Raw genomic sequence first — 16,548 nt, 5'->3', positions numbered from 1 at the left:
ATATATATATAAATTTTATTACATTTTTAAAAAATAATGTATGCTCACTATAAAAGTAATACCTGTCTTAGTTATCATCTATTGACTGAAGAAACAAATATATCATTTAGAATTTACTTTTCACATTTACTGTCTCAGTCCTCGCAACTTCTTTGCTCAGTAGACATCAGTAGACATCCATTTTATAGATGAAGAGATGATGGCTCATGAAGTAAGTGTGAGATCCCTAGGTCACCAGGTACAAGTGGGCAGAGACAGGGCAACACTCTCAACCTTCCATCTCCTGTGATTCCGCCCTTTTTTCTTTCTTTTCTCAGACTCTACACTGTTCTTTATTACAACTCTGTGTGAAATAACCTCTACTCTGTTTCAAGGGGCAGATTATTTCTGCCAATGAAAATCAACAATAAATACAAAAAAGCCTTGGGGCCAGTCAAAGAAATCCCAAACTTTATCATCTTGTTTGCATGGGTTCTCCCTTAGGATCAATTTGAAACTAAGATATGTCTTCTCCCACCCAAATATCAATGCCTACAAACTCTTTAGGACTTAATTCCATACTCTTCTTCTTCTTCTTCACTGTTTACTCATTTATTCCAGCTCCTTTGCTCATTTCCTCTTCTCAAGAGTCCATTTACAAAGAGATATCAGGTAACAAGAGGATTGATGAGACGTCAAAAGGCCAGATCTGGGTCAATGAGCAGAGCTCAACAGATACTCCCCCCTCACCCCCCACCCCTGTAGGAGGATTTTAAACTGATTCACATGTTCAGTCCAAGTAGAAAAACTTTATGATAATCAGGGAACTCAGATGACACTGCATCTATTCATTTACTCATTCATATGTGACATGGAATTAATTTAGTGAACACTTACTTTGTGCTAGGCACAATTTTGAAGCATATCCATAAAAGGGAATAGCATATTAACCCTGTCTCCACTGAGTTCAATACAGTAGTCAGAAAAACGAAAACTCAAAAGATAGTCAAATCATAGGTGTAATAAGGAGATAGACCATCTGCACTACTTGTCTGTATTTGAATTTATGTCAACTATTTCCATCATTGTTATGATCATGAGTGCCAACTGTTGCATGAGTAGGGAGCTAGCATTAGCCTGACCATATGGAAAGTCTTTATCATAAATATAATAAAAAGTTTTTAGCATAAATATCTAGTGCAGACTTTGTCTTTAAGAAAAATCAATTATATTTGTATGGTTGGTATTAAAAGGAGGCTCCTGTTTTTAAGGTAGAGAATGACAAGAAGCTACAATCAGGTAAAGTGAGCAGAGTGAACTTCTATGGACATTGTCCTCAGCAGTCAGAGGGCAGTCAGAGGGGACTGTCTTCTAAATACTTACTTTCAGTTAAGTGCATATATGAAGTGTTGTCAAAATCTGACTAAAGGACATATCACTTATGTTAGTGGTATAAAGGTCTATTCATCATCAGATCAAGATATGGGATATTTATGTAGTAGAATATTACCCAGCAATCAAAAAAGATAAACTCATGCCCTTTGTAGCAACATGGATGGAGCTAGAAGGGATTATGCTCAGTAAAATAAGCCAGAAAGAAAAAGAAAAATATTGAGTGGTCTCACTTATAGGAGGAATGCAAAGAAAACATAAAAGGAATCAGAAAAAAGTAACATTATATAATAAAGTATAACTCAAAATCATCAGGCATCTATAGATAACAGACATTCTATAGGTTAGGAGGAGGGAGAAAGCCCAGGACAGGAATGGGAAGAGAACAAGGGACTACGGTGATGGTGCACTTGTGAATTGGTGGTTGGAAATGCATGGGGAAATCATACATTGTACAAAAATGAAGGATGATGTAACGAATATATTTTAAAAGTTAAAAAAGGGGAGAGATAAAGAGCATGTGGTTGTATCAATAAATGTAGAGAAAGCAAAAAAAAAAAAATTCTACTAGACATCTAACTTGCTAGGTGCCATATATTACATACCCAAATAGTGTTCACATGGCTGGTCTGGGTATCTGGTGCAGCAACTGCTCTGGGTATGAGACAAAAGCCCTATATCCAGTACCAACATTGCTTTGTCGCCTTTTTCCACCAGGGTGACATGGAGTTCAATGGGAAGAATGTCATCAAGTCCAGTACCCATATGGACTACTAGGTAGGTCTTCACTGTATTGGGGGAGCCAGGAATCAATGGCCAGCATGCCATTCTATCAGTTCACCTGATGATACTTTGTGACATCTTCATCCTGGTCCAGACCCAGCACTTCCTAAGGAAAGGTATGTATGTTAGCCAAGATCCTCTTGGCTAATGTCTTGACCCAGCCTGAACCCTGATGAGGGAGAAATCAACAGAGTAGGCCTGGAAAGATCTCCAAGCTAGGACTTCAGGACTTCAGAGGACTTCAGGAAGCTGCTGCCATGCAAGTTCTTTAAAGAAAATCACCCAATCAACACTACTGTTTCCTCCAAGTTTACACCATTCATTCTCAGCATCTTGTTGTATTTATGAGCCCAAGATCTTCATTCAGGGCATCATTTGGGGGCATCCACAGCTTTAACTAATGAGGAGAGGAGCTAGGAAAGAAACTTAAGTAAATTGAGGTTTAACTTGGTGGCAGCAGCCCCTGACTTTAGAGCCTTCCTGTGGGCTGACTGACATTCACAGGAAGCCAAGGTCAGAGGCAGCAACCCCATATTCATCTGCTGTGACTGACATTTCTTGTAGCTCCACATGAGTCTATGCTATCTGGTCCTTCCCAGCGCATCCTCTGGTTGTTGATTATGAGGGGTACTGGTCTGAAATTTACCACGCCGACCCTTTGCTGTCTTTAGTACCTCTATTTTTACAATTGAATAGAGTGTTTCAGTGTAAGTGACTTTTTTCTGACCTGTGTTCACATTGTTCACATGGTGGCTAGAAAAATAAAGATACAAAGGAAAAATAAACAAATGAATAACAAGGCAAAATAGTCTGGTTTTATACCTAGTGAGATATAAAATATTAGAGAAAAAAATAATATAACAAAATATTCAATTTACCAAAGGAAAAAATAAAGCAGCATAAATGTGTTCATAGTGTCGTTACCCCACTGCTCCATTTTGCCTTAAGTGCTCCTCTGCAATGCAGGGGTTGCAAGTCTAGAAATTACATTTCTCTGAAACCTTGTGAGCAGAAGCAGAACATAGATTCCACCCAAACACTAGTGTACAAAGTTGGAACAGGGAAAAAAAGCAGAAGCTATATTATTGCTTCTCAGGCAGTGGCAGAAATTCTCAGGGCTTTGACACATGAAATGTTGTAGTGGCTTCCAGGCATTTTGTTGTGAACTGTTTACCTTGATACTGCAGACATTGCCAGAACTTTCTCTATGATTTCACCTTTGTGGATCCTTGAAAGCTAGAAGTAAATGCCGTAGTTAAAGCATTTATTGTTCCTCTGGAAATATTCTGTGAATACACATTTCACAAGCTCAGTTCTTTTTTTTTTTTTTTTAAGGTTTATTTTATGCATACAAGATCTGGGTGTGGCCCAGAGGTGTGGGGTTGAGAGGCTTCATCAGAAAGTGAGGAGCAGAGCAGGTAGGTCTACTGAAATACACTGCAGAGGGCAGACTGGAGAGGTCTGCTGTGCCACATGGGTTAGCACCTTGGCCAGGGATCAAACTCATGCCACAGTGGCTGTTGATAACTTCACAATGCTGAGATTTAACCTCTGCACCACCAGGGAGGCCCTGCAAATTCAGTTCTTTGAGCTTCTGCTCAGTGTCATTTGTCACAAGGCCCTTCTTTACCCCCCCCTTCCTTCGTGTATCTCCATTGTCACGTGTCTCAACCATCCTCCTCTAATCGCCTTTATAATACATTTTCAGTTTTTATGTTAAGTATACTTATGCTAGTAAACATAGAAATTAGCTCTGAATATATTGTGAGAATAAAGTGATTATGTAGGTGAAAATACTGAGCCTCGTGTATGATACATAGTGAGACATCCATATATGTGGACTCATATTACTTTAAGAAGCTTACAATAAAAAGAAGAATAGTGGGCTGTAATTACTTTAGGCCAGATGGGAAATACCTGAACATATTTACTCCTGTTGAAACTTTCAGATGTTTCGTTACTACAAATATTACTTGGATATTTTGTTTACATGTTAACCTCCTGGATTAGACTATGAGCTTCTAGAATTTACAGAGCAAGACAATGTCTTAGTATTTTTTGTTTATATTTCAGTGTCTAAACTTTTGCAAGGCATATAGCAGGTGTTTCTTTGGGTTTATTGAATGAAGCAACAATTACATGAGCCTAAAATAGGAGATTGGAAAGGCACGTGTTAGAAAAGATACACCTGACAGAATAGGTTTCCAGTGTGAAGGGAAGCGAACCAGAACACAGGTGGAAGGATTTGTCTGGGGAAAGGAGGAAAGTTAATAATAAGTAGGATCCAATTTCTGCGCCCAAATGACTACCATCACTTTTCTTTTAGTAATGTTCACACAGCCGGGCATGAAGTATTTCCTGGTGATTATTACCAAGACAAAACCTGGGAAAAACATTTGTAACTGAGAGAAGTAAACTTTTCTCCAAGAGGCCTGGGGCCACTATCTGCATTTATGTTATAGGTTAACGCAATATGATTTTTTAAAGAGAGTTATAATTTTCTCACACAATATTAGTCTTCATTATATAATGTTGTGAGAATGGAACCGCTCCCACAGAGACCAGGAATGGGTTGCTTAACATCCTGACTACGTAAGTGACAATAACAATAAATATCTTGACACTATCGAGTAGTATTTTTAGAAAGATTTCATTTTTTCTTCATCAAAAGTTGGATTGGGAGTAACAAAGCATGCATTGTTACTTTCCTCAAACATGGATTAGTCATGGATTAAATCATCTGGAGTAGACCAAATCCAACAATACCACTGTTTACGCATTAAGCGGCAGCAATGATATTCCAGGCACAGGCTAGCCCTGGGGACACAGAAATAAATGAGGCATGAGCCCTCCCCATACAGAAATTACATTTTTATTACCCCAAATCCAACTAATTGGAACTTGTCTGTAGTCAAGCTTAGAGAGAAAAAAGGCAAGTAAGAAAATTAGGTCCTCTTGAGGATTCGCCTTATTTTATTTTATTTTTTACAACAGTGGCCATCTCCTAGAACTGATCCACAGGGGCCCAGTCTCCCACACAGCAGCTAACAGACTCCATTCTGTTGATGGCCCAGTGCTCTCACAGAATCTTCTCAGGTTGCAATGAAGGGTACATATTCCCTTCCCCTTGAGATTTGAAATGAGTATATAAATAAAAAGTAAAACAGGAACACCTGTGGACCTCTCCTGGGGGCCAGGGGTGTGGAATGGCTCAGGAGTTATCTCAGCACCCTTATTCTTGCATTGAAGGATCTGTTTATGATTTTCACCCCATGCAGGAAGTGACTTGTAATGCCAGAGAGAATTTATATGTTCATTTCCAACTTCTCTCACAATGACTCCCTTCGGTTGCCAAGGCTCCTGCAATGAGAGTGCTTCCCTTAGAAAACTGCAGCTTGATGCACAGCCAGCATTTTGCAGAGCTGAAGGAAGAAAGCAAGATTTTCTACCGTATGTCAGTGGATAAAGCCCTACAACTTAAAGATGTACTTTATGTACAACCTTTTGGGCAAAACATCAGCAAAATCAACACTCAATGGAAAAGCTCTGAAAGGAAACCATTGGTGTGACTTCCCTGTGCTAGAATCACATATGTGACTGGACTACAGGATTCTGGAGGAGGACATCGACTGTGTGAGACAAGGAGGTGGTTATCAGCAATTCCCTAATAATTATAGAGTGCATACATTTGTAGTAGAATGTTTAATAGGCAGTAGGGACAGGGGCTCACTGGTAACACAATGGGTTAAAGCACAGCACAATGAAGCTATCCACAGCCACTGCAGCACGACTTCGATCCCCAGCCAGGGAGGTGATCCACATGGCATGGCAGACTCTCCTGTCCAGCCCACTACTTCCCAGCAGTGTATTTCAATCAATCTGCCTGTTTTGCTCCCTGGTCTATCTCTGGTGAATCCTCTCACCAACCACACCTCTGGCCTGTACCCCAGTTCTTGTATGCATAAAAAATAAAACTTTAAAAGAAAAAAAAACTCTACTAAAAAATAGGCTAGTGGGTAATATTTATCATGTACAAATTGCTAGTGTTAATGGTAATTTTTTATAGGAGGTATAATAAATTGTTGTATTACAACTATGGGTAAGATGTTGGAATTCATAGGTAAAAGGTAAGAGTCCCTCTCTGGTGGTACAGTGGGTTAAAGCACATCACTAAGAAGTGAAAGACACTTCAGCATGAATTCGAATCCGCCAGCCCCGGAGGTGACCATATGGCGTGGCAGACCTCTCCTGACCCACCCACTGCTCCCCTCAGCAGTGTACTTCATAGATCTGCCTGTTCTGCTCCCCACTCTGTCTCTGGTGAAGCCTCTCACCGTCCCTGTTCCTCTGGCCTGTACCCCAGTTCTGTATGCATAAATAAATCAATCTTAAAAAAAAATAGGTAAGAGATTTGATAGCAAAGTTGATTGAATGTAAGTCTGGTATGTAGGGATTGTGAAATATTCTTAGGAATAAGATTGTTGAAAACATGTTATTATGATAATGTTGTCATATTCTGCTAGAAAGAATAGGGCGAATGGGCCTACAATGTACTTGCTGAAGCCAGAAATGAGTTGTGATTCTTCTATTAGGTCAACGAGAGCTTGGTTGAAATGAGTCATATTGTTGATAATAGTCACGAGGGGAAAATTAATCATGTGTACTCTTGGGTAATGATTAGTGTTGAGTGTGTAAATACGCATTTGTTAATAGGACTGGTAATAAGATAATTACTAGTGTTACTTCATAAGAAATTGTTTGTGTTATTGCTCATAGTGGCCCAATTAATGCATATTTTGAATTTGAGTTTCAGCCCAATCCAAGAATAAACACTAAGCTTGATACTACTAATATAAACAGTATGAATAGGTTTGTGCTAATTGGTGGATATTGTACGAGTAATAGAATTCATATTGTCAAAGTCAGAGTAAGAACTAGCATTGGTGTGATGATAAATATGCATACTGACGATGTAACATCATAGTTTAGCAGCATCTGTGATGGGTTGGCATAGACCAGGGGAACCAATGAAGTTATAGAGTTATATATAGTTTAATACTTTTCATTCGATTAGCATAAAGAATGCTACTGCAAGTAAAATGGGAATAATTAATGAAAGAAGATTGATTGTAAACATGTTTTTAGGAAGCAGAGGTTAGCCCTGGCTAATTTGCCACTCACGGAAGCCCTATTCTTGGACAGAGTTATGTATTGCATATTGATTAGAATAAATTAAACTATTAGTTTGAAGATGCTTTTGCAAAGTTGGCTTTATTTCTTTTGTTCTTTCTACAGGGACTAGAAATTGACCTGAATTACTCTGGTGTGACTTTAATCATTTAACAGAAAAATCATTAATAATGGCTACATCATAAACTGTATTGTATATAAGAACTCTAGAATAGCATTAAGTTATTATTCCTATGGTAACTTTTCCACAGATCAAGGGTTTACACCAATAAGTGATATATATATATATATTTTTAAAGATTTATTTGCGCATACAGAACTGGGGTACAGGCCAGAGGCTCAGGGGTGGCGAGAGGCTTCGCCAGAGACAGAGTGGGGAGCAGAACAGGCAGATCCACAAGCACACTGCTGAGGGGAGCAGCGGGCGGGTCAGGAGAGGTCTGCCACGCCATGTGGTCACCTCCAGGGCAGGTGGGAATCGAACTCATGTGGAAGTGGCTTTAGCTTCTCAGTGCAGTGCTTTAACCCACTGCACCACCAGGGAGGGCCCAATAAGTGATATTTTTGTACTGGTTGAACTGTACTCTGATGTCACCCCAAGCAAAATTGTTAGTCCATTTGAAGTCTTATTTTGTGATTTGTATTTCTTCACCAGTAAGTCAATTTTACTATTAAAAGTAGGTGACAGTAAAATCTTCATTTTTCATCCACTCAAGCATCAAACATCAATCTTATTTAGAGGATAAATGATCATACTGATATCGACTATGTGCCAGGTGCTATGTTAGTAGTCTCCATACTTGATCTATTCTCTTTGTAAAGGGCCAATCTGCCCTATCCACATGTATACATTCAGAGAATTCACCAGAGACAGAGTGGGGAGCACAACAGACAGATCTACTGAAATACACTGCTGAGGGGGGCAGCAGGTGGGACAGGAGAGGTCTGCTGCACCATGTGGATCAGCTCTCTGGCCAGGAATTTAATTCAGGCTACTACAGAGATCATGGTAATAGCCCAGAGAATTAACACCTACGCCACCAGGAAGACCCTCTACTTGATTCATTCTTAACTCTAACTTGCTCCAAGACAAACTTTTGAGAGCACTACCGCTATTTGGGATAGCGGGATAAATACTAAGGGATAAATACTAAGACTCAGAAGGAAAGGAATTTTCTACAGGGAACTTACAGATTACTTATTTTTTTTGTTTCCTATTATTATTTTATTTGAAAACAGTCATCATCAAAGATGTACCATTAGCCCCTCATTTGTCAGTTTTAACTTACTAGTGTGCAAGCATTACCTTTTAATCAAGTCACACTTCAGTAGCTTCCTTACAGTTGTTTTCATTTCTATAAAAGAGGAGTGAGTTTTTGATTGTTTTGTATTTCATTTTATATTTATCTCCCCTCTGGTCTAGATTCCTCTAAATCCAGAATTTTATTCATTTAGTAATGCTGATCTAAGACATTCATTCATGTATTAATTTTATAGCACCTAATGATGATTTGCTGGGCACCACATTCTGTTAAGGGCTGAGGATGTGATGGTAAATAAGCTATATGGTCTGGTTGGAATATTTCTGGGAAAGCATTTGCTTTCTAAAAAAAGAAAAATTAGAGACTCACCCAGAGTAAGCCGTGCATGTTCCTTTCTTTGGGCCTGGAAAGAAAATTATAAGGAAGACCTGGAGGATTGCAAAGAAAAACATCTTTTGAGCTCCACTGACTGCTGAACAAACAGTAGCATTCAGCTGTCTCTAGATTTCTAATTAGGAGGCAGTAAGAGCTCAAATTCTTACTGGTTGGTGATCTTTTTCCTTGCAGCTGAAGGCATTTCTAAATGATACAGTTTACAGAAAGCAGTAGGAACTATTTCTCAATGACCTCAATGACCTTAACAAATTATAGTAAAATGGTTGATGATATTACACAGATTTTACATTAAGTATAAGTGGTATAAAGCAGGAACTAGCTTTTATTGCTTTCAGTAACTTCTAGAACCAATATCCCAAAGTTTCAGTGTGCCAGATTGGAATTCAACATAATCCACAACTTTCTAGAAAAACATTCCATTAATGGAGTGTGTTATCTTGCAAAGAGCTTAATTTCCTATCCATTAAAAATTTCAGGAAGAGGTGGAAACACTATTGAAAGGATTTCAGCTCTGTGTGAAAGATTCAGTGAGAAACACCTAATATTTCTTCTTCACCTAAGGCTTTAATATCAATTTCCAACAAGTTCAAAATATAAAGACTTTAAATAAAAAGTATTTGTCTGAAACTATCAAATCCTAAATCCAAATAACAAGAGAAAGCCAGTTCCTCAGTTTTATCTGAGATAAAAGAGGACAATTGAGATAATAGTAGTTCATCTGATTCCTACTCACAAAATAACAGCATTTACTTACAAAAATGTGATTATTCTATCTTTTTTTTTATGGGACATAAAACCTAAATATTAAATGTATTGAAGTGGCAGATTTACACAAAATGATAAAAGTGAATGGATGGGTAGCTTGAGTTTCAAGTCAGTGAAACAAGTTTTTGCTTTTTAAAAACACACTATAAACAATTAAGTTATACCTCTAGGTAATTATTTCATAATCTTGATATAACAGGTAAGTCCAATATATTAAGATACAATTTTTAAAAATTCTTTTTAAATTTAAAAATGTTATTAGTTAAAAAAGAAATTAGTGTTTAGGGCTAAAATGAGAACAAGGCCAAGTTTGGTGTAGCCACAAAGTCTTTTGCCCACGCAGAGGGGAAACATGACCCCCACCTCTCATGCTGGATGATTCACTATCCCAGAGGCACTATGCACATGATCCAGGCCACTCTGGAGGAGTCAGAACACTTTTTTAAAAAAAATTATTTATTTATGCATTACAGGACTGGGGTACAGGCCAGAGGTGCAGGGGCAGTGAGAAGATTCACCAGAGACAGAGTGGGGAGCAGAACAGGCCTACTGATGAAGAACACTGCTTAGGTGAGCAGTGTGTGGGTCAGGAGAGGTCTGCCACACCATGTGGGTCACCTTCCGGGCAGGTGGGGATCAAACTCATTCGAAGTGGCTTAAGCTTCTCAGTGCTGTGCTTTAACCTGCTGCACCACCAGGGAGGGCCCAGAACACCTTTTAAAAGAAAACTTTGTGTAATAAATCACCTTTTTATTTCTAGTTAAAAAATTCACTGTGCCATTTGGATAGCAATGGAATTGAGTTTCCCTAAATTAAGCAGTTGACTTTCCTCATGAACCATATGAAGCACGCACCATAATAGGCCTCTCCATGGACTTCTTCAAAGTGGGCAAACACAGATGAGGTACTGAATTAGGAGTTGGGCAAGAGAATGTTCTGCTTAAATGTGTGGCTACACATACCTGCTAGACCTTGGCTCTGGTATTAAATAAAATAAATAAATAAATCAAAATAAAATGTCATTTGTGAACCTCGAGTATAGAAGTAATTTATTTTATAATGCCAAATGTGAGGTTTTTAAAGTCTAACTGCCTCATGAGTATTTACAATGGGTATTTTTCTACTCAGTGGTTTGTTTTCACCTAAGGTACACCGGTTTCAAGTTTGCAACAATGATTTCTTTTCATTGACTTTGACTTTGCAACCTATTATGAATGCTTTTGAATGTACACCTGTGGGGAAGGCTGATTGGCTCTTTAACAAATAGAAATGTTTCAATACAATAGGCTCATTTTTCTACTCTGGGTAACCAATGCTACAACTGACTTCATCAATATAATAGTCTGCAGAACTGGCTATTCAGAAACAGGTTTCCTCCTTTCCCTGAACTCTAGCAGTTTTCTTTCTAATGAAACTTTTAATTGAAAAATAATCAAAATTTAATCCATTTGCATTGCTGAATCATGCTAAGTTGTGCAATATTATGTTACATTCCATCTGGCAGCAGATAATATGATAGCATGTAGAATGCTGAATTTTTATTTAAACATATACTTTAGAAACAGCTTTGTTTCAATGTGCTATCTATAATTCAAGGCTTATCTTGAAAATGTGCTCTATATGGCTTTAGTGGCGGTCACTAAAAGGTAAACATTTGTAGCATTCATTGTCCTAAATGTGCTTTTCCTTTCAAATGTTAAAAATTATTGGCATTCACTTAAGGAAATTGTTAAGCATCTAAGATTTTGTACCAGCAAGTATCTGGAATATGACTTGAAGCAACTTCTGTTTACAGACAAAGTCTGTAAGATATCCAAATACCACTGTGATGTGTTTACAGTTTATAAAAGAATTAAATATCAAGTCTTTTGGGTGCATAGTTCTAAATGAGCATTAAATGATTTAGGGGGGGGAAAGCTAGAAAGTTTTCATATCTGGTGCAGCCAAATGAATGACTACATTCATTGTACCGTGGAGCTTAATTTTGGTTGATAAGAGACTTTCTTTAATGGTCATTAAGGTCATTGCTGGAAACTAGTTTACTTTTTAAAATGGATTTCACCTGGAAATGTCATTTCTATGCAATCAACTGTATCATCCTGGGCCTATGAGCAATGATGCTGAAATACTGACAGATGGAGAATTTTGAAATGAGTTCCAACTAGTTCTGACAGCCATCACATCCCACCACCCTTAGTTAAAAATGAACTTCGATAGTGGGAAAGAAAGATGATGAAACCTACCCAATACCTACTAAAGATGTTTAATATCACGAATTGTTGCCCATTGTTTCTTTTTTGGGGGGGGAAGAGTGAGTCCATCTAGAGAGTTATGGTGACTGCTAAATAAAACAAAAAGTGTATTACACCGTACCTCATATATCTTTGAGGAATTATCTCAAGAAGCAAGGAAACCAACGAAGGAGTTAAGCAGCTGGGACTGTATCAAACTAAAAGCTTCTGAACAACAAAAGAGACAGTAACCAAAATGAAAGGACATCTAACTGAACGTGAGAAAATATTTACACAACATACAGTGGATAAGGGACTGATATCAAAGATCTATAAAGAGCTTAAATAACTCAACAAAAACAAAGTAAATAACCCAATAAAAAAATGGTCCAGAAGAGCTAAAAGACACTGTTTTAAAGAAGAAATGTAAAAGGCCATATTAAATAATGTTTAACATTACTAATTATTAGGGAAATGCAAATCAAAACCACAATGAGATACCATCTCCCACTGGTGAGAATGGCCCATATTAAAAAACCTGGGGAAAACAAATACTGGCAAGGATGTGGAGAAAAAGGAACACTTTTCACAATGCTGGTGGGAATGCAAGCTATGGAAAGCTGCGTGAAGCTTCCTCAAAATCCTAAAGTGAAGCTACCAGATGCCCCACTGATTCCACTGCTAAGAATCTACCCAAAGGACACAAAAACACCAATACGAAAGGATACCTGCACTCTGACATTTATTGCAGCACTATTTACAATAGCCAAGATAATGGAAAACACCTAAATGCCCTAAAATGAATCAAATAGATGTGACATGTTTACACAATGGAGTAGGACTCAATAATCAAAAAAAGAAACTCATGCTATTTGTGGTGTCATGGATGGAGCTGGAAGGGATTATGCTGAGTGAAATAAGTCATCAGCAGAGAGATATCAGATGGTCTCATGTATGTGTGGAATATTGAGTAGTCGAGAAAAGGTCAAGAAAAAAGACAAAACTTGCAAGCAGTCCACAGACCTAAGGTATGTAATAGTGGAGGGAGAGGAGCAAAAACAGTGGAGGGAAGAGAACAGGAACTATGGCAATGGTCTAAGGGTATTGTGTGGTGGGAGAACTCCAGGACTATACCTGAAGGGAGTAACCAAGTACTGTACAAATATGAGCATCAATATAAGAAAATACATACATTTCGAAACAAATCAGAAAACAAAAATTTTTTATGTAAAATGATGAATAGCTAAAATTGGTTGAAGTTAATTTTTTTAAAAGTAGAAGTTATCTAATATTGACTCCTATATTTAAAAATACATGTGCAACAGACCTAGAAAACATCTTTTAATAGGCCTCACTATTCAGTAATTATTAGCTACTAAGATAATGGCAGCTGGAGATTTTTTTCTGAGTTGGGGACATTTGAGGTAGTGCTCTGTAACATGAGACAGTACAAGTGTTGGCTGCTAAGAAGCACAGTAAGTGCAGGGGTTCTCTTCAAACTGTAAGGCAGTGCTGACTAGGGACTCATAAGGGTTCAGTTGTCTAGAAATTGAATGAGAAATTGGACTGAACAGATAGATTTATTTGGGAAAGCAAAGGAAGCAGGCAGAGAGGAGGACATATAATAATAGCAGTTAGGTGGTGATATTTTTGACTTAGAGTAGATTAGTATTTATTGTTTGATATGAAGATTTCTGCAGAGCAATATACTGGAAAGAAAGAATATTTTCAACAACACATTAGTTGTTCCTGGAAAGAACAGGAGGAAATAATAATTTGAAAATTATATTGTGATTCTACAATAGCTGCATGAAGAGAAAATGGGAAAGCCATTAAGTGTGGAGGATGGAGGTATTAGAAAGGATTCCCAACATTTCTATCTGACAAGTTGCTTGCAGAGGGTAAGAACATTGTGCAGGGATGAAAAATGAAGGTAAAGACATTTATTTTTGTTCTGATCATGGGCTGTTTTCCTCTCATTTTACTGATCTTAATTATACTGACATCTTTCACCTTCCACCTGTTTGAAAATATGAGAACGAACTGCTATTGTTTTAAGTTCTGAGGCTGGCTTAGAGCTGCTGCAGCTACAGAGGGCACGCATGCACACACACATACATGACAGAAATGTCTCAGAACTAACCTTTCCAGATAGCTTTTAACTTGGTGGACAAATCCCTGCAGTGGTTGTTATGTAGAATATGCCACTTGCAAGGTTTGGGTGGGTCGTTAAATGGTGTTCACTCTGACTACACACTATCTGTCAACTACTACCTTTTAGGGAAAGCTACAGGAGACAACTTAGTACTCTACATAAACAGTTCAAAAACAATTGTTCTGTGTTAATTTCTGAAACACAAGATTATATTTTGACTTAGTGTCTAAGTTGTATCTTCAGACTTTGAATATGGAGTCTTAACACCAAAAGATTCAGGATATAAACTAATGTTGTAGCACAACTTACCCTCAGTAATTGCCAATAACTTATGAACTGTGAAAATGCAGAAGTAACGTGTGTGATATTTTTATTATAAAAGACGAAAAGTTCTTGAAAAATCAATCACTAGAATTTGTGAATGCCTTAGTGACACTAACGACTTCTAATAATACTTCACTGGTAATAATTTAAATTGTTTTTGATATAAAGAACATGAGCTAAATATAATTTGCTTATAGAATGCATTGAGTAAATCTTTCTACCAAGTCTAGGTATAATCAATTTGCTGACCTTCATCAACAAATTAAATCACTGGTGACCATATGGATGGCATTTTTCTGTAGAACTTTTTTATATTTTTCTATGCATGGAATATGAACACTACTGTAGATGGAGGCAGCATATAATCCAGGGATAATAGCAGCTTTTACACTATCTTTATTCAAAACCCAACTCTGCCACCATCTAGCTATGGGATTTTTGTCAAAATACTAAGTGTTGTCTCTTTTTCTAACTAGAAAAATAAATGCCCATAGGTTACTATAGATTCTCATCTAAAATAGTGGTGGCTATGGTGCTTGAAATTAAAAAAAATTTTTTTTTTCTTCTAGAAAGGCAATAGTGCATATCCTGTACCTGCAACCAACAGGTGCAACCAAGCTGTGATATCTGAAGAAACACCCCATAATGGCTCTGACATGTCTGCTGTAAAACCTTTGACTACTCAGTCACACTGAGTGGGCAAAGTAAAGGCATTCTAAGTATCGTATCACTGGAAGCCAAGGTTTTATTGCCCCAAATTACTAAAGCCAAAAACTTGTGATTTTCAAAATCTGTTAATTTTTTTTTAAATAATAGTTTATTTTTACATCATTTTGTGCCTTTTCCATCTTAGTTGTAATCCCCACGGGCTTCCCATCACCAAATTACCTGTGTGCACTCCCCCCACCCACCCCCCATTTTTATCCCATTCCCTACTCCACCCCCATAAAATGTCTCTGGTATATAGTTGTTTATTATTATTATTTTTTCCCCTGGTCCTTTATATTCCTGCTATGAGTGAAACCATCAGGTACAAAATCTGCAAAATTTTTAATTGTGAACAAGAGGCCATGGATCACATTTAAAAGACTTGAAAACCATTATTTTGATAAAGCACAAAAATAGTATTTGCTGTATGCTCATTTAGAACAATTAACTGATGATTCCTTCATAAATGATGGGGCACTTTATAAAGCTGTGACTGTGACTCTCAAGGCAAATTTAAAATATCCTGACTCTTGAACTCACATCTTCATTAACATCAAGGTTTGAAATGATGTTATCTTAGATGTTTGCAGGTTATTTGAATGTTAAAGAATGAAAAGATAATTTTAAATAAAATTCTTATAGTCGTAATCCCTTTTCAGATTAAGTGCAAACTTAGTATATATAGTCCCTTTTGCTTTAACTTTTGAAAATGTAAATTTGCTCTTACATACTGATTTTTTTGGGAACAATTTGGACATGATTTGTGTTTGTTTAGGTGTGATTTCATCCAAATCAAACTCTAGGTGGACATAGAAAAAAGGCACCCAGCTGAGCTGAGTCATGTAGTATGCAAAACACCTCACAAGAGCAAGAACAGAAGTCACATCTGGTGTTAACAATTTGTTTGATTTGAGATCATCCTCTTTCCACCACTTGCAGTAACTCACAAGCTGCTACTGCCCTTCAACACCCACTTCCTCAAGCAGACTTCAGTTCCTTCCCAAGGCAAAGTGCCACATGCTGTAATAATGTAGTACTTACCCAGTCCTTAATGTTTAATATGTGGGGAGCGGGTAACTGTTATATTAGGTTCTGGTCTTCGTGTCCGTGACAACCTTATGAGTATTGTCTCCCTAACCTCATTTATCTCTAAATCCTGTGGTTTTATTGCACAATTATGTGTAGTGTGATTTTTAGAAACACAAATATGCTTTATAGCAGAGTTATTGGTGGTGTATTTGTATTGTAGCCTCCTGTCAACATGAAGCACATAGTATCAATGCACATATGTATGGTAAATGCAGATTGTTCAGGCTTTTGTGCTGCTGGCCTGTTATCTGTGGCTTTGATTGCAGGAGGTGCT

This window comes from Condylura cristata, unplaced genomic scaffold, assembly GCF_000260355.1.
Source record: "Condylura cristata isolate star-nosed mole 26May11 unplaced genomic scaffold, ConCri1.0 scaffold00015, whole genome shotgun sequence".
Lineage (NCBI taxonomy): Eukaryota > Metazoa > Chordata > Mammalia > Eulipotyphla > Talpidae > Condylura > Condylura cristata.
The sequence above is the reverse complement of the archived record's forward strand: the minus strand, read 5'-3'. Positions refer to the sequence as shown.